The sequence below is a fragment of the Trachurus japonicus genome, chromosome 22 (genome assembly GCF_045865225.1).
Source record: "Trachurus japonicus isolate A0001 chromosome 22, Traja_1.0".
In the NCBI taxonomy this organism is placed as follows: domain Eukaryota; kingdom Metazoa; phylum Chordata; class Actinopteri; order Carangiformes; family Carangidae; genus Trachurus; species Trachurus japonicus.
In genome coordinates this window covers 27,929,738-27,955,124 of record NC_140928.1, presented here as the reverse complement: position 1 = coordinate 27,955,124, position 25,387 = coordinate 27,929,738, and the positions used below count along the sequence as shown (strand labels likewise).

Here is a 25,387-nt window from a genome sequence, read left to right as displayed (position 1 = left end):
AGCGCTGCAAGCAATGTGTTCCCAGCATAACATACAACCAGTGAGCAGTACTGCAGATGGAGCATGGAAATGCACATACATTAGATTATGTATCATGATGGGGGGATGCATTGTGCAATGAGAGAAGGGGGCATGAGATGTTTTTTGTTGTGGAGCCAGTGGATGAGCTGAGGCATCGCCTGAGCTTTCAAATTATACTTACGGATATCACTTGATAGAACTATAAAATGTCCATGCAGAGATTTTGAGAGGGCCACGGGGGCCGCTGCCGGGGCCGATCTCTGTCAGCATGGGAATCAAACCCATGATCTTAAGATCAAGGCGGAATCAGACACACACATGATCATCCGTCTCTGAGCACTGATGCTGAGGAGCTGTCAAGCTGCCTGTGTGCATTTGTGTGTGTGTGACTGTAACCACATGAAGTTACCTGTGTGTGTGTGTGTGTCACAGCTGTAGAGGTAAGTGCCTCGGAGCCCCGTGGCACTACTTACTACGCTGTCTACAACAAATACACCATATGACTGAAGCAAAATGTGGTCAGCTGACACACAGTTTTAAACAGAAGACGGCTTCATGCATGAAAAGTAGTAGCAGGCAGATCAACATCTGAAACTGGATCAAAGTGGCAGAAAGATGAATCACACCTGTCACTCAGTGCCGTCCACAATAACAAACCAGAGCACAGACAGTTGGAGTGACCGGCTTTGTGTCCAGTCAACCATAGAGCTGCTGGTCATGTGATCAGGGGTGCAGCTAGATTTATGGGTGTACTCATGTTTCAGAGCATGGAGTCCACACAAAGAGATGTTACTGTCTAATCTATTGATCAGATTGGCCTCTCTTAGCTGGTAAAGAGTCATATTGAGTCATATAGGCTACTGTTATTTTACTGTCTGCTCTCACTCAAACTCTAACCCTTTGTCATCAAAATAGATGACTTCATCATCAGATATGTCACAACAATGAACAAATCTTTGGATTAGGGGTGTGCAGCCAGTGCACTATTTATATTCAATTCAGATTCAAGCTTTTTTTTTTTTTTTTTTTAAAAACCCTCAGATTGGTTATTCATATTCAGGAAGAAACCGGAAGTGGGCGCACTAGAGACTTCTGCCGAGCTAGCCGGCTAACTTCCACTTTAGCTCTCGGCTAACTAGGACGGGAATAAAATAATTTAATTGTGCGGCTCTTCTAGACTTTCCAAACTCAAAAAAATGTATCCACCATTTTATAGCTGCTTCTTTTCCTGTTAAGGTGCACTACCGCCACCTACTGTGTTGGAGTGTGAACCAGAGTCACCTGGTTATGTGCTGTTGCTCCTCTGCGATAACGTCAGGGACTGAGCCTGAGGGCTCTCTTACCCAAAACCAAACTGTGGCAGTGTCTCGTGCATGGATGTGATTGGCTCAAAACACGCATCCAAATGTTTCTTTTTCTTTAGAAAAAAGACACAAAACTGGATGAAAACATTATTTTGTGTAATTCCGAATAACCTATTCGAGTTCGGGTACATCCCTAGTTTGGATCTGCAATTTCCTTGAGCATGACACTTGATCCTTGACCTTTTATACACTACATGCTGTGTCAACTTAAATCTAGGGCAGGAAGTATGACACAGGAAACCGTGCTGTAAACTCAGTTTCCTGTCTGACATGCTGTTTTTTGCCTGGACCAGCTGACTGGTAACTGATCTTGATGGGAGTATGTTGTACAGAAATCAGATGCGTACAGCTGGGCAGCAGCAGCAGCTTGGATATCAAGCGCCTGACATTACCAGTCCAAAGCATGTTCCACAGTTTGCCCTTAAGCCTGTGGGCTTCACTGGATTTGATCTGATCTGGAGCAAACCACATATCCACTGGAAAAGACCCCATATATTTTAATTATTTACCCATATGAACATTTAAACAGTTCCCTCCTATTCATTCTGGCCATTAAAATATCTTCTATCTTCTATAAGTTATGGGGCCCAAAATCTACAAGCCTCATTTTGTGCAGAAATAATTTGAAAGTTTATCTGAATTAAATGGAGTTTTTACGCAGCCTGGACTCATCACATCAAGTGGTTATCTCGCACAGTGACAGTCTTTTATTATAAAACCCCCCACTTTTTTGTTAATGTGCCTCCACCGCAGCCCCACACTGTCCAGGGACTCACAACCAGGAAAAATTTACATATTTAAAACGTTAACTCTGGAAGAAACCCACTGGCTCCGTCTGAAAAATCAGACCGTTGAAGAATCAAATTAGCTGCAGATAAACTTTTTAGTCTCCCATCACATTTAACAGGAGGAATAAGTACAGCATGTAATACCTGTTCCAGTATTCATGTACAGTAGAATCCTTTTTTTTTTAAATAAAAACTTTTCTCCAATTAATATTTTGCTTAACACAATTTTTCTCACATAAAAGTTTAAAGAAAAGGAACCAAATCTAGTCTTACTCTAATGGATCAGGCCTCATTCCCCTCCCAGTGCTCCTGTTCCTGGATTCACATGCCCAACAGCTCAGAACATCAGGATGGTTTGTGTTAGCCTTCTGTACCAGAGGGTCCATGCTGGTGGGATGAATTATCAAGTCTGAAAATCACACTGCAAACAGAAGAGGCATATTAGTGTTGACATTTCACACATTTTTCTCAATAAATTTCATGTTGCTCATATTATAATGTTTTGTAAAAGGACAGCTCATTAACTGTAAACATTGTAATGATGTACTTGTGATTCTTTGCACTAAAACTAAGCCTAGAAATCTAGCTGCACCCTAGCAGCAGCAGATCTCTTTGCTCCGTAGGTCAGTCTAGAAACGAGCCATAAAAACTTCAAACTTTTTGAGTCTCGAACACCGTTTGTGTTGACCAATCACAGCGCTCTATCTGTTTAGAGAGTCGTTGGGCGGCTTAACGCCATGACAACATACATTTTAATTGGCTTGTCAGGCTAACGTCATCCTGCTCTTTGCTCTGATTGGTCGTAGCGCTACCCTATTGGTGCAGAGGCAGTTTGAAAGACAGCCTTCATCCCCCTGGATTGAGCCGAGGTCTACCGCTCGTTGACACACTAGACATTGTAATGATGTAGTCTGGCTTGTCAGGCTACTAAAACAAGGGAAAATGTAGAGTTCTCATCTCATTATTTATGGTTTATTATGCTGTTATTCTACTGGTCCAGCCCACTGGAGATCAAATTGTGCTGTATGTACCACCCAGTAGCTACACTGGGGCACAACTCCATAACCATTTAACCATTTATGTTTTTAAAGTAAATGATAGACAGAACACAAATAAAATTTGATATTACTCTCAGTTTATGAACAGATTTAGATTGACAGAGGATGGGTGCCTATGGTCTGAACTGACTTTCCTTATTCTTTAGGTATACTGCCAATATGTGACATTTATAGTGGGGTACAGCTCATTTATACTGGCACTCGAGCTCCAGTAAAAGGCCTGGTGACGCCCATGGTAGCCTATGAGTTTGACATCAGAGAGATTCAGCCACAAGACCTGAACTCAGATCAGTTGAATCTGTTGTGACACAAATCAGAGGTCAGATGTATCAGGACAGTAATTAATTAGAATCTTTATCAGTTCATGTTGTTAGCTTGTAACTGCTGATGAACAACAGTGTGAGTGTTGCTGCTGATGCAAACTCTCACTGACTTTGCTGCTGCTGCTTTGCTCCACCCTCTGTCCACAGTTACAGGACTGGCTCCCTAGTTGATGACATATGAATCCCTGACTGTCTGAATCTGTTTATAGCTTCACTGTAGGTGAAGTCCTCAGGCATGGTGTTGACTGGTTGTTTTGTTCATATAGCATCTTGTCTTATCAAACACCATATGGACGTTTTAACACGGTTAAACACTTGATGTAATGGGAGGAGGCCTGCGCTCGTACTCTCACTTCATCCTGAACAGGCCGGTTCTGAGCTGCTGCAGGGACTAAATCCACTTTCTATTATCAAGCATCTGATTTCACGTTCAGATTAAGTTAATCTTGGTAAATGACCCATGTGTAAATCGGAGTGACGGCGCATGTAACAAAGCACGGACGACAAATAAATCTCAAACGCATTATGAATATCATTAATAGGCTTGTTGTGTTGTTATAATGAGACGACGCTCTCTCGGCGTATTTCTGAGGTCTCAATTCCCTCCCTCATTTTGTCGGTTTGGATGTGAACCCACCGGCATGTTATTGCTGGAAGCAGTGTCTTTAAATGGAATTTGAATGAAGAAAAAGCTAATGGCAGTGGAGCCATTGTTTGTGTTCTCAAGCTGTTTGTGGCTTTAAAAACCAATCCAACAGGATGCGTTCATGAGTAGGGGGAAATCGCATGAACCCCCCGGCATCCACCCTTTCAGCGTAAATAATCCAAACATGTTTTCTTTTTAAGTGTTCATCCTGTGCCGCCGCCGTTAATAACCCAATTGATGGGGTAAAGCCCAGCGTGGGACCTGCTGAAAACTGAGGCTTCCATTGTTCTTTTGTAGGGTCCCCTGGTGGACAGGGAAGCCATAATGAGAAAGATCTGCCCCAGAAATCAAAGCACCGCTGGGAATGTGCCGGCAAGTTTTCCAATCATCAGAATGACATCGTCTGTAAGAGAGCGAGGGAGAGAGGAAGAGGGGAGGGAGGGAGCAGGAGCAGGAGCAAGAAGGCACGGCACTGAATCCAAACCCAGAGAATAAGACGTGTCACGGCGGTCCAGGGAGAGGCCGTATAACGCCAGGCGGTGGAGGATGTCGTTCTCGTGCGAGCCGCGCGCAAACGCCTCAAAGAATGACCACAGAGCGGAGAATAAAGCTGTTAGGTGGAGGGAGGAAGAGGGACATCTTGTCATTCAGTCCACACTGAATACAACAAGGCCACGTTTTCAGACCGACGCACATGTAAAGAGAAAATGCGTTTATTTTCCCTTTTCTTCCAAGGAAAAGAAAAAAAAAGAAAAGAAATAAACATATGCTCATGTTTGACCTTGTGATTTAAGCATACAGTATTTTTTTTCACACTTTGCTTATACATGAAGCTGAGGACAAACACATTTAAATGACTACACATGCACGCCCGTACTCCCACTCCCACACACACACACGCACACACACACACAGGCAAAAGCAAACAAATAATACAGGTCTGAGGCTGCGTGTTTAGAAAGGCAAACAGCTTGTAGTGATGACTGGCCACAAGAATGAGAGAAAGGAGGCGAGTGATGTGCATTCAGTCCTTGCAGAGATTATAATGTCACTCTGGAGCTGTGGCCCTGCTGCGCTGTGTTTCCATCATTTTCCATAAACCAAATCTAATCTCCCCCCTCCCTCCCACACTTTTCTTTAAGGTTTTTTTTTTTTTTTTAATTTTCTATAGGCTTTTGTTTGGGAAGCAGATAATTTCTTCTAAGTCATAATAGCACTGGCTGATTTGCTTTCGTGGTTGGCTCGCTGCAAATGTTTTTGTAATGGCGCCTGGGTTTTGTGTGGGTCACATGCGCTCGGTGAACAGCGGAGGAGTTGCCGACCCGACCTGACGTGGTACCGGTGTTGTCACAGAGGCCCAACCACTACAAATATACACACATGTACTGTGTGATTCTTCTTGTAGGTCTTCTATTGCATTTATTATTCAAGACCTCATCTAACCTTCACTTTGAATCTCTCACACTTTATATGATAATAGAAAGTGACGTGATGCTGGTGTTGGTAGAATTGTTGCTTTTTTACGATCATACTCTGGACCTGTGGACCTACAGTAGTCATGACTACAGTGGCCGTGGTATCAAGTCCTACCCATGATCCTTTGTTGTCCTCCCCTAGCTCACCTTGACTTTCCTGTCTATCTGTCACTGTACTAGTGTTGTCGCAACACTAACATTTTGGTTTTCGTTACCAACATGTATTTAAATACTTTTCCAAAATAAAGGGGGAACAACAAAATCATCATTATTGACTTTATTCTAACAAAACCTTCTAACACTGAATTTAATAGATAAGATAAAAATCATTCTAAATACTGGACGTCTCATCTTTCAATTTCAAAATAGTCTTTGTGAATAAATAGAATAAAATGTAATTCAAAATACTGGACACAAGTGTTGCACAAAAACAAACTTGAGAAAACATTGAGACATCAATTAATTAAAAAGGAAGAAATGTCTCAAAAGGATTGTGATTTCTGTGCAGTTGCTACAAAAACATGGTTGTTAAATGTTTCCTCTTGTATTTTCTCTCCACAGGCTGATTGATCATCTTGCTCTCTGTGTGTGAATGTGTGTGCTTGAGGTGTTTCCGAGGGACCATATGGCACAATCCCACACATTATAGGTAAGATTCACTCTTTTATTCCCTTCCCCTCCCCCCTCCTGTTAAACATTGAAATAGTCTGAGGGCTGAAATTACTGCCAGGGAAGTCCTTGACCTTTCTTATCCAAGCAACCTGAGGCCTTGAAAGGATATTCACTGCTCAGATGACTTTTACCATGATAAGTGGCAGAAACCTCAGGGGAGAGATGATAAACGTTGAACCCTTAACACTAGATTTGTGGATTTAGTTGGTGAATTCTTCTTCTGTTCTCTTTTCCTCCTCCACTCAGCAGTGACATTCAGTATCTGGAATTAATCACAGGGGTCACCTTATAGTAAAAGTCCTGTCTGCTACTTTTCTTTATCTTCATTTATATTCCCGACCACAGTGGAGAACACAAACAGATCAAAGCGACTCCTACTCATATTACTATCTACTATCTGTTTCCTGCACCACTGTGATATTTGTTATTTAATATTTTCAGTTCAGATAGGAATATAAATGCTAGCTGGGACATAAACAGTGCAATTCTGTTGGCTATTGATTTGGTCCATAGGCAGAGCAGTTTGGTCATAGACACAGTGGGTCTCATTCATGAAACGTGAGCAGCACGGATTTGTGTGTAAACCCTGAGCAGCGCAAATTTACGTGGATTTCCGCATTCATCAATCTTTTAGTAGTGCTGATTTTTTCGTAGCTACTCACAAAATCTACACCTGCTCCGGACTGTGTGTAGCGCTTGTGTAAATGTAGGAATGCAAATAAATACTGCTTGTCACTGTTGAAAATTACAATTTTAATCCATATTACTCTCTCTCATGTTCAAAATACGCCGACGCCTTTGAAACACGTAATTTAAACATGACAAACAATTAGAAATATTTGGAGAGAGAGACGTTTTAGGGATCGGACACACACAAACACGTCAAGGCTCCATCTAATGATGATAATAATCTGATATAAAACCGGAAAAAACTTTTTTGTGTTGCTACACGCTCGGTGGACGCACACTTCACCCTGCGCAGCAGCGCAGTCGGCACCGGTTTGGATGGAGCTGTGACAGACGGCTGGTGCTTCTGTAACAATATAACCTGTTACCTGCCTATATAACTTCATGTGTTGATACAACCATGCTCCTCTACAGCTGAGGCTGTGAAGAGCCTCCTCCTCCCGTCGCTGCTGTAGCTCTGTAGTTGTGTTTTTTTTTTATTTGTTTTTTTTATGTTTCATATCGAACTATTCTGGCTTTACGTCTTAAATGGTTCTTTAATCAACCAAGGATAGGCCTACTTTCACTAAATCTGTTACTTCCCTCCAGCCTTTGACCTGTCCCAGTCACACCACCACTAACAGAAGAGAATTAAATATTTTTTCTGGACTCCACTTCACCCAAAATGACTTCGATCCGTGATCTCTCTTTTTTTCTCTCTCTCCCTCTTTCCTTGATTGCGTCATGGCCGCAGGTGAGCAGGATGCACCTACCTCCTAATATGGTGGTCAGGATCTCCTTATATGGCTATTCATGTATGGAGATCTATGCTAATTGCTGATCACGGGGGCGTGTTGTTAGTTTACCATGGGTTGGCATTCATGAAGTTACACGCGTGTTTACGATCAAATCTGAGTTTCCCGCACCGTTCATGAATCCGGAGTAGAGTTTTAGTAGAGTGAGCTTTTATGTGCAAATCTACACACAGATTTACTCATGTTTCATGAATGAGACCCAGTGAGTGTAAGGAAACCTTTTTTCAATTTTGCACACATGCTCATTTTACCCACCTTTAATTCTACATAGGAAAACATGGTAACACTTTATATTAAGTACACACTATTAATCATTAGTTAAGCATTAATAAAGACTGAATTCTTCATTTATAATGCATGAATACTCATTAGTAGTTTATAAATACAGTTATTGCTTATCAATGATGAGTAAAACATTTTTAACTCTATTTATAAACTACATACTAATGAATATTCATGTGTTATAAATGATGAATTCAGTATTTAATGCTTAACTAATGCTTAATAGTGTGTACTTATTATAAAGTGTTACAGAAAACGCTTTTATAATGTGTTCAGTGTTTTTTGTTTTTTTGGGGGGTGGGGGTTCAAACAGCTTGATGATGTCATCAATGTTATCTTGGCTTGGCTCCCACCTGTAGATATGTGGAGTCTGAATCAATGGGGAGGAAACAAGCAGGGTGAATGGTAGTGAAAGCATTAGATGTATTAGGAGATACAGTAAGAGGTCCATTGGTTTTGCACGTTGCTCGATTTATTATGGAATTTGTCACACATGAAGACAACTGCATATTGTTATCTCAGCCTTTACTGGAGTGATGTGACAATTTCAGCTATTCTCAAATAAGGCAGAACCAGTGTTGTTGTATCTATCAGATGAAATAGAGGGTTTGTTCCCTTATTTAGCAAAGATGTCTTTTCTCTTTTTGTGCCATTAGCGGGTGGTTTTGGAGGCGGGGCTTTGCTTATGGGAGACAAGGGTCCAAACATAGAGTAGGTAGTAATGCAGCCTGTGCATTTAAAACACAACAGGGCTCCTGGATCTCACTGTTTGCAATAACACAGACATCAGCAGGTGTGCAGTGTCATGGTGACACAGATTTACACAGGATGGGTGTTTGAGAACAGGGGTCGCCCTTTGGTTATGTTTTGGAAAATGTTTTTCCAGCTTTTACTACCTTTGTTGCCATGGTTTTAATTATAAAGAGATGTGAAACAGATTGCGCTCAGCACCTGTCATTATTATTTACATGGACTAGAGGTGGCCTGACAACAATGGGTTTGATCACAAGGTTCACTTTCAGATTCTTATCAAGTCTCCCTCAGCTGTGACAGTGTTTGAAAATAAAAATCAAACAACTCTTTGAGCGATAAGACTTTTAACAGCCGGTGCGTGAGATCTCACTAACGGTTTGTAAGTGCAGCAGCTTGCGAGGACGACGATGGTGATTATGATGATGGTGGCGATGGTGATGGTGATGATGATGATGGGTTTGATGCTGTGATCATTGCAGGCGTCAGCTGCTGGTGATGTCAGTGGAATCTCTCCTACATTCTAGACACACTCCTCGAATCTCCTGCATCAGACGGTTTAACGTGATCAAACGAGAGCTTTCATGCTTTTGATGCCTGATGCGTGTTCACTCAGGAGGTTTCTGAAGGTCACATGAATGTGAAACTAGAGAATGTGCTCAACGGAGCACGCACCTCCACCTAGACCAATGTCAAACAACATACACCAGACTTTAAAAGGAAGAAATCCAGATTCATAGTAAATGATGGGGATCTGCTCTGAAATCTAATGGGATGTTCAACGGGCCTGAGCCGGGGACGTGAGATCTTACTTCTAACATGAAGGTGGAGTGTTGTGTTTGTGTGTGTGTGTGTGTGTGTGTACATCTGACAAACAGACAGACACATACAGTACAGAGGGCATCGCCAATACAACACCTGAACGCATCACCTTAACGGGACATTGTATAGGACAGTGGTTCTCAAAGTGGGGTCCAGGAACCCCCAGGGGTCCTTGAGAGGGTTCAAGTGGGTCCCCAACTTTTTCTTGAAATTTTACCACTTTTTTTCTATAATTTTTAAAGTTTTTTGAGAAATTTCTACCAATTTCTTTATTATTATTTTTAAAACGTATTATTTATAATTAAAAAAAAGATAATTTTTACCACTTGTTCTTCAAATGTTTAAATGTTTTTTGGAGAAATTGTACCATTTTTTTCCCCCAGAAATTTCTCTATAATATTTCCAAAAATTCATGCCATCATTGGCCCTAATTTGAACGTATGTTGACTAAAATCATAATGTTCTTCAGTCCAATGGGGATCTGTGGTCTAATTTGTGTCAATTTAGGGGTCTTTGATGCAAAAAAGTTTGAGAACCACTGTTGTAGGATTTAGCAGTGAGGTTGTATATCACGAACAAGCTCCATTGTGTTCTTTATGCTGCATTTACGTAGAATGCGTTTGATCCGTCGAGGCAAAACGATACACCAGTGACAATATGTTGTTATGACGATGTCGTATTGTTTACCTCACCCATGTTTTACCAGCCCTCTCTTGTTGACTAAAAAAACGTCTGGTTTGTTTTCCCGACCTCCATCTGCCTGATTCCACGTGAACGCAGCATCAGTGTGACCCTCCGTCCTTTCTCACACTACACCACGATGATGGTTGGTGACAGACGCCACCTCCATCATTTCTCTCAGAGCCGACTGCTCCGGTCTCTCTCTCTGTGAGTCGGTGTTTCCATGGTTACCTTGCGGTCACGCTGGCACTGAACGTAAAAGATGGCGGCACAACATGGCATATACTGTATATATACATCAACAAACTGAAGGGTTCTGTTAAGCTTTGAATTTTCCATTCATATATATATATATACGTATATATATATATATATACAGCGGGGAAAATAAGTATTGAACACGTCAACATTTTTCTCATAAAATATATTTCTAATAGAGCTATTGACATGGAATTTTCACCAGATGTCGGCATCAACCCAAGTAATGCACACATACAAAGAAATCCGAACATTAATGTCCATAAATGAAGTTATGTGTAATAAAGTGAAATGACACAGGGAATAAGTATTGAACACATGAAGAAAAGGAGGGGCAAAAAGGTTTGGAAAGACAAGGAAGCAGCTGGAGTTTGTCAGTATTTAGAATGTAATCCTGTCTCCTATCAGTGCAAAGTAATATCTGCTGGTTTAGTCCTGATTGATGCCTTTTAAAAAGGTTTCTCACCACCAAGGTGTCAGACAAGAAGTATTGCATGATGGGTAATAGCAAAGAGCTGTCTAAGAGCTGTCTAAAGACCTACGCAACCAAAGATTTCAGACAGAAGAGTCAAAACAATAATCAGAAGGGTTCCCTAACAGTCCAGGACACTGGTGGAGAGCTTCAGACAGACCTGGGATCAGCAGGTAGAAAACAATAAGTAATGCACTCAACCGCCGTGGCCTCCATGCACGCACACCATGCAAGACCCCGTTATTTTCATGTTGTCTATTCATGATTATTTCAATTAATTAGCCTACTAATTAATGAAACACATCCTTTTAAATGAAATAATCATGAATAGACAACATGAAAGGTTGGCACACAGAACACAAACAGGAGCTTCAGCTTACAATACTATTAAATCAACTATAACCAACCAAGGCAGCAGATGTTACAGTAGACTGACTTAATGAATAGTTTCATCATGTTGAGAACATTACAGACAAACTTTCATTCCCAGCAGACACTGCAGATGTTTGATAGACTGACCTCGGCATGTTTCTTTGTAAATGCATGACAAAAAAAAAGAAACCATCAGAAGACTGAATGATAAATAGAATGATGTTTTGCCGCCTTTTCATCTTTTACTAGTTGTCAATAGCGATGTAGAAAAAAATAATTCAATTCATTTCAAGTTTTGCTCAAATGCGACTGTCTGATACCTGCAACTCTCAAGGTACAATGACTTTTCAATCTGGCTATTCAATGCAGTGAATCACTCAATACAACTTAAATATCAATTCAACAACTTTTTTTATTATTGTCGCTCTTGTTTGACACACACTGTAGTGATGATTGGATCATTAAACACTTAAGACAATTCACGTCTTGTCGTCGCCCCAAATGACACAGACACAGGGCTAAAGAGACGGACAAAATAAGGCCAGTAAAAATGTAATGGATGTTTTGATGGTCCACTGGCAGCTCACCGGAGGCATAAAACCGGTAGCTGGAGTGAATATCAATAAGTAATAACAATAATAAAAAAAATCTACTACTATGTAACTTAATGATAACTGGAAAAGATCTACATTTTCTCTCCACTTCCTTTTTCTCTTCTCTCTCTTTCTCACCACAGCCAGGTGTTGCTACTTCATCCGTCATTTCAAATTAAAAGCCCTCTGCTGAGTCGAGTTATTGCGAATTTGTGACATCGAAGTGGCGGCAATAACTGAAATATCTATAAGTGAAACTCTGCTCAGGAGTGTACAGTACCCGAGGAGAGCGAAGATGAGTCTGTCTATTGTTGGCTGTGACAGAAAAATGAAGGATATTAGACGGAGAATGAGTGAATGAATCCACTGCGCGTCTGAGATGATTCAAAAAAATCATCTTTCATAAGGTGGGGGGAGTTCTGTCGCATGTTTTCATTAACATCTGCCGCTGATGAAAGGATGAACCCGAGGGTGGGGGAAATAAAACAGACAGATGAAGATATATATTTAGAGCACAATGAGTGAAAGCTCGTTAAATCAGCTTTGACCCGCGGTGAGAAGATCTGACGAGCTCAAACTGGATAAAGAAGTTGCTCTGCTCTTAGCGGCGTCTCAGGAAATCAATCACACATTGTTTCAATTAGTTCCCCCTTCATCCCAGGATTCTTAAAGTGTGCTATCTTAATGAGTACAAGATGCAGACTTTAATACTGCTGGGTATTCCTAGCATGACAGGACTATTTTGTCTTCTTTGTCGTTTCTCTTTGTAGCGGAGTCACACTGCACAAATAAAACAAAACGAAGGCCTGTGAACTCATGTCCGGCATATATTTAAATACATTATACATTTGTGTTTGGTGATCTGAGATATTTGATCTCATCTGGCTGTATGAGTCAGCGACAGGGGTCGTGTTGAGGAGGACACTGAAGAACACATTGACGTGGACAGGAGCCCTGTTCCGTTGTTCCAGTGATATTGGATATGTGCGCCTAACTAAACTAAAAGATTCTATAATAAATTACTAATCATAACAATGTCTCAAATCATTAGGGTGTAACATTGCTCATAGTAACAAACCCACTTACACAACTCCACAGTTCCCCTCAGGCCTGGAAGGAAAGTGATTTAGCATTTTTCCACCCATTGTTTTTGTTTTATTACTTTAATAATTTGGGTCAGACCTCATCTCTCTCGTTCTCAGTTGTTTTTGATGGGGAAAGTTGTACAAACTGAATGTAGGCTACCTGTCCCACAGCAAATCAGCATTTAGCCCATGAGGACTGGTTTTTGCCAATTTCAAATGAAAAACCATCTAAATGGAAAAGTGGCTGGATGTCACTGGATTAAACATGAAAGCTGGTTCTCTGAGAAGTGTCTGGGACTCTCTTCTAGAGGAGGAGGAGTGAAACTCTGCCCAGAAAGTCTTCAGATTTGTCTCTAGGTGATTTCTTGGGGAGATGTTTTTGGCTAATTTGGAAAACAGGTGGAACATTTACCAGCACCTGTTATTTCCCCCGGGGCTCGGTGGAGGTGATAAACAGAGTGAAAAGGGGAGCGGATATTGTGGTTATACAGATAGACTCACTGGTGTGTCTTTTAGGAACGTCTAACTATCATTTTCACTAGATTGCCTTGATGATATATGATGATGTGTCAAAATTGTGTTTACAACTTGTTGCTTGTTACTGTTAGGGAAGCGTACCAAATTATTGTGATTGTAAGGTTGCCAACTTTGGTACAACCCCATTTAGCAACATAAATCTTTCCTGATACTGGTTTTTCTTTGGCCCAATGTAGCCTACCATATGTCCAGTTCCACAGCCCAAGTAGAAAGCCTCATAAAAACATACAGAATCTACCCAGTGACCAAGAACCCAGGCATATCTTGGGTCAAAAGTTTCATTTTGCCATCTGGAACTGTTCATGTAGCTGTAAATAAGCCCATAACTCATGCCAAACAATCACACCTGGAAACCTTCACTAGATTCAGAAGGTTTCTTTTTTTCTTCTTTTAATTATTTGCACAATATGATGCATGCAAGCAAAATAACTAAAATACTGCAAGCTGATTGTGCAGATGAGATTTAAATAACCTAGAGAGTCTTAAAGAGGGAATCCAAGTACTGTAAAGCATGAAGAGCAGATACAAAAGTAAATGTCCACAGTCAACACAGAAACATAGAATTAAAAGACAAGAATAACTCAAAAGTCAAATATAGAACACAGATAAATGTACCATTGTTGTTCAATAGGAAATAGATAAAGGTGTGAATAGAAGTTTAATTGATTCTTGTGGTTAATTGCTGTGTAAATGTGGCCTGTTGTAATTCTGTTGTCATTCTGAATCTTTAGTAATTTTCTCAGGGCATGTGTATGTATTTAGATACAGAAAGCACAATGTTGAAATATTTGTGCAAAATCACATGATTTACAGGTCTGCAGTTGCTGTAAAACACTGTTCTAATTCTTGATCATATTCTACAGTGAAGACCTACATGTAAACTGTAAGTGGTTTAATTTGGATTAAATCCCACTTTGAATGACTCAGTAGAGAGAGCCACAGAACATAAGTACAGTTTAGAGATTGAACAAACACAGTTGAGCTTTTGCATTTCACTACTGAGGTGCCAGCACATGCGCGAGCAGGAAGAGAGAGGCAGGTGTGATGAGAGGAGGGAGGGCTTGGGGTGGCGGTGCGATGGGGTGGTGGAGGGTTGATCAGGAAATGGTGTAGGGAAATCTAATTTATTTTTCATACGCTGCTGAGATGGAATGTCATATATCATGCAATGCAGCAATTTTGTGCCACTCTCAGGCCCACAAAAGATGAAAGAATAGTGATCAAAGATACAGAGTCAGCTGCTGGAGTTGCTATGGGATCCACTTCCACTGAGAACAATATAAACTGTGCTGAAATAGTCATCGGGTATACTGTCAGTGCTTGTGTTCAGTGCAGGACAACTCACTTCAAACATCTAAGACAGCAGGCAACTGTCATCGGCTGTGGCCTTTTTTTTTTATTTTCTGGTCACAACGAGTGACAGACTTTGGAGTGAGAGGATGGTTTGAATCCCTGAACTGACTGCAAATGTACACAAGAGCCCCGTTTCCAGGAAGTTCCTGGTAAAGGATGGATGGATGCTTTCTTTTAATGCTCCTTTTCTGCTTAAAAATGCTGCTTATTTCCGTGCTTTCTCTCAGCATTATGTTCCGCTATTAGAAGACTAGATGACTCACCCAACGCTGCTGCCCAATGACAGGGCATCGGTCCACTTGTTCCCCAACCAGAATAACCTACTGACTGTACTGAATCACTAGAATCAGTTCATTGAAATGTGTCGTTCAAAAAATGTGTTCACCGAATCACTCAGTGCTTATGGAGCCCTGACTGCAAAGTGTATTATTCTCCAACTTCCTGAACTGATACACAGCCAAACAATCCGTCACTAGGTCATGATTCAGCCCTGAGGTTCACATTCACTCTGTAACACGTTCACCGCACTTAATGAGGGACGGTGCAAAAAAAAGAAAAAAGAAAAAAAGTGAGTTAAACACTTGTACATATCTCTAGTTACCCACAGTGCAATACAGCAAAGTCATGAAAACCGAGGCGTACTGCAAGAGCTCAACCCATAAAGTTGTTCAAACCCCCAAAAGCAATTAAAACATTATTGCACTGTGTACGTAAGGTGCAAAATGATATAACATAGTTGTATATCTCTGCAAACATCAATTAACAGAGACCAGCACATGCAGACACTATCTTGGGGGGGAGGAGGGGGGTTGTTTGAAATTACTTATTTTATTCAGTCACTGCACTTCTGCAGGTATGAGCTCTACAACATCTACCACCAAGTCAGTTTATAGTGTTGGCTATGAACATATTAGGAATTGACAGCAGCAAAGAGAAAATACAGTTTTATACCTTTAATATAAATGAGAAGATATTTGTCCACATCAGTGGGTCCGTCTCTGATCTATTAGCTGAGACAATGTGGTGACAGTGATTAAAGCAGAGAGAGAGAAAAATCATTTTCTGCTTCATTTATGTTCCATCACACACATTGTCTGTATCGCAAACTATATCTTAGATTAAAAAAAAGAAAAAAATTATATTAGTTATTGTTTTTGCAAGCCATTATACCATGACTGATTCTTTCTAAGATCCACTAGAAGCTTTTAAAGCCATAAAGTTTTTATGAAGTTGGCGGGGAATGTTAGTTTTTATCCCTCCTCCGTGTGCTTCATCTGTTCTCTGTGTTTGTTTTTCTACCTTCATCTCATATAAAAACACAGTGAATACAGATCATGTCCATGTTGTGTGAGGATAGAAGCTGCTTCTCCTTCATGGAAAATGTCCTGATCTGTAGCATTGTGCACTTTATTATTTCCAGACAAGTTATTGAGCATATTCACAGCAAACATTATCTCTTTTAGCATGCCTTTTATTCACCAAAATATTGTTATTTCTTCCTCTAATATAATTTGTTCGTGGGTGTATGTCCTTATCTTCAAACAAGAGACACTGATTTGCATTGAGAACTATAGCAAAAATCTTACCCCACCACTGACAGATAGGATATATCACCAAAGAGTTTAATACTCAGCACTAGATTAATTGACTAGCCTGGATCTTTCTTTTTTTTCTTTTCATTTTGCAGTGCACCATACAATTATAGATCTAATTATCAAGATACAACACTCAGCAAACCCACACAGCACTTGTCTTTTGCTTTATGAAGATGAATACATACTAAATTGGTGAGGACAGTGGGTGGATGTAATGCTTGTTTTTGCCTCCTCAGTCATTACCGCGTTAATTCTGAACTACTCCATAGTGTTGAACATTCCCCATGTTTGAATGGTACACAATGAAAAACCTTTCCTTTCTGCACAAGGAAGACTGTAGCTCAGGAGGATCTATTTAACAAGCCAAGCACATGATGTGAAGTGCACAGAGCCTGTGCATTTAGGGCGTGTCCAAAGACACAGATGCATAGTTCAGAAGTATTGTCTCTTACTTAATCATGGGTATACTTTTTGACGCAACGTGCAATAAACCAGAGTGCCATTCTCTAGCTCCTGTTAAAAGTCAAGTGTTTGCACCTTGGTAAATGTCTGTTATAATGGTGAGTTTGTCAGGATTTCTGAAAGATTGCTACAGAAGGAGCAGCTCTGTCAGAGCAGCTGCAGCTGTTTGCAACTGTCTCTGTCTTGTCTGTTTCCACTGTTCCTCAGGTAAATGGAACAAAAGCTGAAAGTTTCATTTTCAGCCACAAAAAGTAAGCAGTCTGAGTACGCCACATATTCTGATCTCCTCAGGAACATGCAGTGCGGTCAGATGTAAGAATAATATAATAATAATAATACTTTCTTGATATTTTGACCTTTAACAAGTTATACTGACTAAATTTGAGTTGTTTTTTAAAATCCAGCCTATTTTTTAGGCCTTTTCTCGAAAATTGCATATCCATAATAAAATGAGTATATCTCTGCAACCACAAGGTCTATTTGAATACTTTTGGTGTCATAGTAAAGGGAAAAAAATGAGGAATTGCTGAGATGTGTAAATTTCAGTATATCTGTTACTGGTGAAGAGTAAATGAAGATGACACACAGAAAAAAATTAATAAAATTAATATTCGCCTAAAAAAAAATCATATTTTTGATGAGTGCCCTTTAGAATAATGCTGATGAAGCTCAAACTCTCTATAAAATCATTGTACAACATGTGAACATTGTCTCTGCAGTGGTTGATTCTGATTAATTGAAGCAGGACAAAATGATTGAGATTTTACTACAAAATATCCAGGCGAACTTTCCAAAATGTCCATTTTTGGCACAGCTTGGAACCACCTGCTACTATAAACTATTGTTTAATCTTTATTTTCACACAATTTGGATAAACTAACTGAAAATAAATCTACTGGAACCGATTGGAAATAACTAACATAGTGGATTCAGTGTCTCTGCGCCCTGCAGCACTCTGCAGCTTATTTGGGTGGGTTTGGCTTTCAGCCTCTATCTCTGCAGCGCAGTGGTCGATTCGAGTGAGTGGCGGCTCATTTTAACCAATAGAGAGAGAGGAATGACGCTAGACCCAGGTCGATGTGATTGGCCGCACTGGCAGCCATGTGACAGCCATGAACCAATCAGATCAGCAGATCCACGTGCAGGCCAACGTGCATGGGGTTGTATGCGCTCCGTCAGGCTCCGTGCAGGGTCCTAGCGCCGTCGTGTTTCGGCCCGGCTAGTTCAGATGTAAACACTAGGCAGAGTTCAACTGGAAATATTGTGGATTTACCCATAACACAACCTTTTCACGGCAAAACAGCAAAGGTAAGAGCAAATGTACGACCATGTTTTGGCCACGCAGTGTCTGTTTTTGCTCGACTTTGCTGGTTGTTGTCTTCTCCCTCTGCCGTGCTGCTGCTAGCTGCTGCTGCTAGCTGCTGCTGTGTTAGCCGCGGTTGTTCCGGGACGCTCCGATGTGTAGGTTCAGATGAGAGGTCGCTGATGTGTTTTGCATAATGTACAGTAGTATACGAGCCAGAAATGTGGCGACTGGGTCCACACAGAGGTGCTTTATGAAGTTTGATGTCTAGTTGTTTGTTTGAGTAGTGTTTGGGCTGTGTTTGGGTCATATAAACATGGTTTTTACACGTTGTAGCCCAGCTTCTGCTGTTTAATTTGACATATAATATGACCATATTCTTTCATAATCAGTGCACTGGGGGCTTTGTTATTGTTATGCATGTCTTCAAGTCCCCCAAATGGGGGACTCTGGATTACAGGAGGTTTTAAGTAAGCAATGCAGCAACTGTGCACCTGACTGCACCTCCTCATGTTAAGACCAACACTCCCAGGGTCTTGCTTCACATAAGTTAGAACAATTGTTTCAATATAATGTCTCTGCATGACAAATATAAATAACAGTGGAACTGAACTCAAAAGACCTCAAGGTAGTGTAATTGCTTTGTTGTGTGGTCAAATAACAATCATAATAATTAAAAGAAATACATGAAAAACAAGATAAAGCTCCAGCTCCAGCAGAGATCATAGATCAGCATAAAAGTATGCATTACATATAAACGTTCTTACTGAAGAAGGAAAGATCTTTAAAAAAGAGGCTATTGAGTTATAAGACGCAGTCTTTTTGAACCAAACTGGAAAAAAAAAATCAATAAACTTAAGGCTGCATTCATTTCAATCACTTTTCAGTCTGGCTCTTGCAAGTTTCAACTAAGTGAAAGTACAAGACCATAATGCATCTGTTTCATTTGTTACTTAAGTAACAGTCAGATAAAGGATGTACAACTAAAAATGCATAATCAAAAAACTTAATCAGAGAGCTTTAATATTTAATGATAAGTAGTAAATCCATTATTTTATGTAAATGTACTTGGTTCTCACTGAAAGGTCCTTTTGAATATTTTACTTATTTTGAAGTTTGACATTTGAAAACTGAACTTTATAGTTCAAACTGTTTAAAAAAAAAAGCGAGCCTTAGGGAATGAGAAAAACAAGTGATCTTTTGTGTGTACTCACTCTGCCCATTGCATTAATATCCATGTAACATTAAAGCTCACACAACATGGACTTAAGATTTGCTGCCACTGATCTCTGAACAACCAGAGCGAGGCTGAGGCTTCACACAGACGTAGCAAGGCTTGAAGAAAAACTGAATTACAATGTTTAAAGCTACATGAAGAGAGTTGAACCAGTTAGTATCTCTCTAACCTGTGTAAGGCTTCTCTCTGGAGCTCTAGTGACAACAGCTCAGTGAGCCAATAAGAAAGAGAGCAGGACCTAAACCTTTGTTGCTGTGATGTCACAAAGTTACAGAAGTCCTGATTGCTGGTTTTTAGGCTCAGTTTCTGAATACAGACTGTATGCATATCTTAGTGCTTTGATACCTTTGTTGTATTACTGTAGAACTCAGACCTGCTCTATAATCAAATAACACATGGAGATCTCATGTTATACAACATAGGACCTTTAAACCTGAAGGAAACCACTCAGTCAGGTGACTCAGCATTACTACAGACAGTCCGGGTTAATTGTTGATGTGCAAATATTGGTTGGTGCAGCTTTTAGTAGTCCCTTTAAAATTGCAGAGGCACATTTGTGAAACCCAACGACAGGTCTCATGCGTAACAGTGTGTGTAATTATGATAATTACAAAGCAGTAATTAGACAAAATTGTATCTATAATGACCCGACTGTAGTTGAGCTCCGGCGTGTTGAAGCTGGAGAGGTTGTTTGAACTGAGCCTGTGTTGCAGTCGCCGTGCCCACACAACTTAAAACGCAGCGAGTCTGTGGAGGTGCTGACTGAGAACATGATGCAGGTATTTGGTAAACACTCCCACACAAAGGATCTATGTGTTATGACATTCCTATGTTGTAAGCTGACATTAACTGTATGCACCGGGCTGTGTGATATACCCAGGCATTATATAAGTGTGAATCAAAAATCTCCCACATTGATTTCTTTATTTATTTATTTTCATTTCAGCCCAGCAGGGATCCCTCAGCCCTGTGGTGGATTACAGTACAAACTCACTCTTGGATTCATTAAAGCACATACAGTAGATCATCAACTAGGACAACTACAGATGTCTTTCTTTATGTATCTGCTTTAATTGCCCATTAACTTGGGATTACTTTGTGTTTTTTTGTTGAGTGATTTCACATGAGAATTAATCAGTTTCCGAGCACAAATGAAAGCCCCTCCATCAGCCGAACAAGCCTACATGAAGCGCCACAAACTAGGCCACTATGATGATGCTTGTTGCGCACAATGCACAGTTCCTTGGATAGGGGAGCATTGATCTGAGCTACGGTTTTCTATCCACAACCAATTTGATGTGACAAACCCACTAGAGCTGAACTAATGCTGTTAAAAAGCTGCACCAGCTACCATGCTTGTTTGTCTGCTTTGTTTTCCTTTTTTTTCCTCTCCCTCCTTCCCTGCCACTGTGGAGGTAAGAACAGAGCTGAGTCGAAAATCAGAGAAGCTCAGCCTTGCCAAGAAAGATCTTGTCGATCTCTTTTGTGAAACCATTTTTTTTCTCTTTCTTTTAAATCCCACTTGTAGAAGCGAATCCATTTCCCTCTGTTCATCTTATCGTGTTGTGACCTGTACGTCTTTCTTACTCTCACCTGCCTGCCCTCTGTTATTAGCTGTTTCACTTTTATTACAGCATCAAGGGTAAAGCTTTCGTGGACAAGTGTGAGGATGGGAGTGCGTTGCCTCTCATTGCATCATGACATCAGCATTATTTTCAGGCTTTGGAAATGTTTTTTATTTTTTATTTTTTAGAGGGATTCATCAGCGCAAGGTCCCGTTATCCTGCAGAATGCCTTTAAAACAAGTATGCAGCAGGAAACACACGCTGTTACAAAAGCTTGCACTGAAGTGATAGATGCAGCTAAAGAAATATAAATATTTGTTTCTATTTTTTCATTAAATTTAAAGCAGGCTTCAATTTGAAGCTCAGTGGCAAACAGTTTCTTAACAGTTTTTTTTTCTTTTTTTTTGTCTGTCATAGTGTATAATTATGAGAAATGCTTTCTTGGGCCATCTTGACAAGTAAGATTGCCGGTTACTGTGGTTTATCTAACAGCCGCTGTAGAAGCCAGCATAAATGTTTTGGGTGCAGGATGCAGCCATTAGCATTGTCATTGCTGGCAGAGCTCAGGATGAAATATTAACCCATTTTACCTTGCAGCATAAATGGAGCATGTCCATTTGGCAGTGGCCAGGCCAGGGCCACTTAGGGTGTTATGTCTGGAGCAGCTACACCTGGTATTAGCATGCAGCCTGAGACTGGTTGGCTCAGCTCAAAGCAGCAAATTGAAATGTCATCCAACTGTGCCCATTCTTAAAGCTGCAATAGCACATGAGCATCCATGTCCATAATGGTGGAAATTTTGAAAAACATAGCGACATACACAGTTCTGTAGATGGAGGGAGAGGATGCTGGTGTCTGTCTTTGTGTGTGGGTAGATTAAATGTTGTACATCTACTGCTTTGTCCACTGCAATTGGAAATTATTTAGAAAGACAAGGACAGACTGCTTTTTCAAGAAAAAACAAAACAAAACAAAAAACAGTCGATGTGACGGTTGCAAATAAGAGCTTATGGAAAATCACAGCAGGCTGGTAATGCAACACTGAGAAGTAAATTGAAGGTTTTGTACTAATCATTAACACAAACATAGGTTAGTCAGGAAGTGGTTTACTTTTTTAAATTACAGAGCCATTTTTCTGTTTTTATTTCCAGAAGTAGTCAAAGGGCAGTGAGGTCATATGAGATGTGGAGGCACATCTCAGTAAAGTAGAACATGATGGAGGTCAGCAGTCTTCTCCATGATATTGCAGCTACTGAACCAGACTGAGACCATTTAAAGGCTCAGAAAACCTTGTTTTGGAGTTAATCAGAGTGTGACATCATTAGGTTACAATAGTAAACTTTTTCACCATATTTTAATTTTTTGATTTGAATATGAATTTTAGGTTTTCATTAAATGTAAGCCATAATCATTACAATTAAAAGAAAAAAAATATATGTAATCAATCTATATGAGTTTCACCATTTAAATTGAACTACTGAAATAAATGAGCTTTTCATCATATTGTAATTTATTTAGATGCACCTGCAGATAACAAAACATGACATAACACTAGAATATCATAGGATAGCACGATAAAAAGAAAGAGAAACATACAGAGAAAAAAAAGAGGGAAAAAAACATTGTCTATATGTAACCTATAATATTATTAGTGCAGGGGTGTGCACTACTGGGGAGGTGGGACATGGTTGAATTGTTGTACAGATACACAGGGCTGCCCTTTACAGTGGACATGCTGCTGAGCGTTGGGGAGAGGCTGACCACTTCAGCAAATATCTATTCTACATCTACAGTATCTAACACTTCATACTGAATGGAGAAATACGACAGTAAAGTAAATAGGGAGAGCACAGGCTGAGTTTTTCCAGTGTATGTGTTATTGCTTGTCAACAATCAAACAGTAATACTTATTTTATTTCTTGGTTTAAAATAAGAAAACAAACAGCCTGAACACACACTTCTTCCAGGCGGTGAAGCTCTTTGCAAGCGGCCTCGTTCAGCAGCAGAGAAAAACTTCCATACATCACCTTTAAAGTCTTTCAAGGAGCAACATTTGAAATCACGAGCCTGTTTCCTGCGGTGGACTGAGTGTAAAAGCCCGGAGGTGTCTGGAGTAAAATGCATCAGCGATGTCCTTCTGAGGATCTTACCTTGTCAAAGAAAGCAGCGAGCAGCCGGCCACGATCGATACATGGATCCAGGAGCCTGCAGAGACGCTGGGCTGAGTTTGACCGAGCTCTGGTTCCTTTTTCTCACACTCTTCCTCACTGTTTCAATCAATGGACGTCTCCGGTCAGTGAAGGCATCTTGATCAAGATCAAGTTTTGACACGCACTGTGAACTCAGCAGCAATGGTACTAGAATATGAAAACATGTACGATAATATTATTAATACTACTGTGTATGGAATTGAATGAATGACATCTGGGCATGGGTCAGCGTCACCGGTAGTGTCGATCAGCAGAATGTGGATATAGCACCAACATGTGTGATCAATAAGACTACTGTGCAGTTTCAATTTTATTTCCCATCAAATTCAGCTGGAACATGGCTGCACTAATCGATATCTATACAAATAACCACACATCATGTGCAAAAAGGGCATTCACTGTTACAAACTCAAAATGTAGAATCACACAACTCTGCAGGCTACAGGTCTTATCGTATCGTATCTCTCAGTTCATTGCTCTAGTGTTACGGTGCTGAACAGTGAATCATTGAGCATTTAGCAGCCAACAGAGAGGACATTAGTTATACGTTATCAGGTTGAACACAACTGCAACAGAATTTAAATGTTACTCTATGTCTGCTGCTGCAGTTTTTGGAGGCTTGGCCATCACTGGTAATTTGATCTACGCCCAAAACCGCACCAGATATTAGTTTGTCATCTCATGGCAACAAGGTGTCATGAGGGTTAAAAAACACCAAGGTTTTCTATGGTGTGTAGTTCTTTAGCTCATGTTGGTGTCCGAACAAAGTGGTCCAATGTTGTTAACCAATGAAAAACCAGAGTCTTACTGTAATATATAAATATGAACAATAGTTTCTTTACCCCATTAAATATGCTTCTTCACATATACACGCACATTCAGTACATGTTATATATTGTTATGTAAACTTGATTCTGATGGTACTGTGTCCCATCTAGGTTTAGTTTAGTTTAGTAAGGACTGCACTAGTCTGGCTCCGTCGACATACTTCCACTCAATTTTCCCCTCCCTAGTACTCCACATCCACCGCCAATCGAAAAGAAATGGCTGAGAACAACAACGTTGAGGATATGTGCTAAGTTCTAAGTTGTAATGGCGGACATGGATGTTTATGAATCAGTTTATTCAATTGTGGCAGCGCTACCTTACATCCAGGAAGCCAGATCAATAGCATAGTTTAAATCTTCAAAACATTGAGTTTACAAATATGTTGAGCAAAACCTGCAGCTGCCGTTGACAGACATCTACTGTAGCACACACTCTCTTTGCTTTGATCATTGCAGTGGAGGATGGTCTTTGTTTACATCGTGCAGCAGCTTCATTGCATTCTGGCCAATTACGACCATTGATGTACGTCCACTCACGACCAAATGTTAGCAGTTAGGTAAAGGCAGATCCAATAGTTTTAAAATTCACTATAATATCCACCTACCAGAAGTAAATGTTCCCCAATGGAGAGTGGGCAGTGTCTTGTAAGAGACGGTTAGGGCCAGGCTAGGACTGCTGGACCCCCAGAGAGAAGGGCAAACCCACTTTTACCCACCTATACTTTTTTAAAAAGGTACACCATAGAGGATTAATTGCTCATTATCAGCCTTGAAATTTCATGACATGACTCTACCTAATACAAGTACTTTTTGTGAACACTCCCACAGAGGTTAAATACCTGGGTCCTGCTCCACTGTGTGTCAGACTGGTGAGGACTAGTCAGACCGATGTATCGTGAACTGATGAAGCCCCTTGGAGAAGAGTGAAACGTCTTCCTAGACAAATACAGTCCAGTTGCCTTTGATTCAATTTGTTGCCCAGAGATCATGACAGGATTGGATCCATGAAGGCTGAATCAGGACTGTTGTCTGTCCTGCTACATGTCATCTGTCATCTGAACATAGAGCAGCTGACTCCACCTCCACAGATAACAGCTATTTCCAAACATGCACTTTGTCTTTTTTTATTTTATTTTTTTTTAGTGAGCTCCTCAT

The 25,387-nt window shown here is 40.4% G+C and overlaps 1 protein-coding gene across 2 annotated transcripts in view; it reads left to right on the top strand.

Moving 5' to 3' along the window:
* LOC146964205 (leucine-rich repeat and fibronectin type-III domain-containing protein 2-like) overlaps window positions 1-25,387 on the top strand; it is a 182,730-nt gene that overhangs the window by 122,451 nt on the left and 34,892 nt on the right. For both annotated transcript variants that reach the window (XM_085767762.1, XM_085767763.1), the window contains one exon: window positions 6,237-6,324. The gene's annotated coding sequence lies outside the window, so the exon portion shown is untranslated. The remainder of the gene's footprint in view (window positions 1-6,236; window positions 6,325-25,387) is intronic.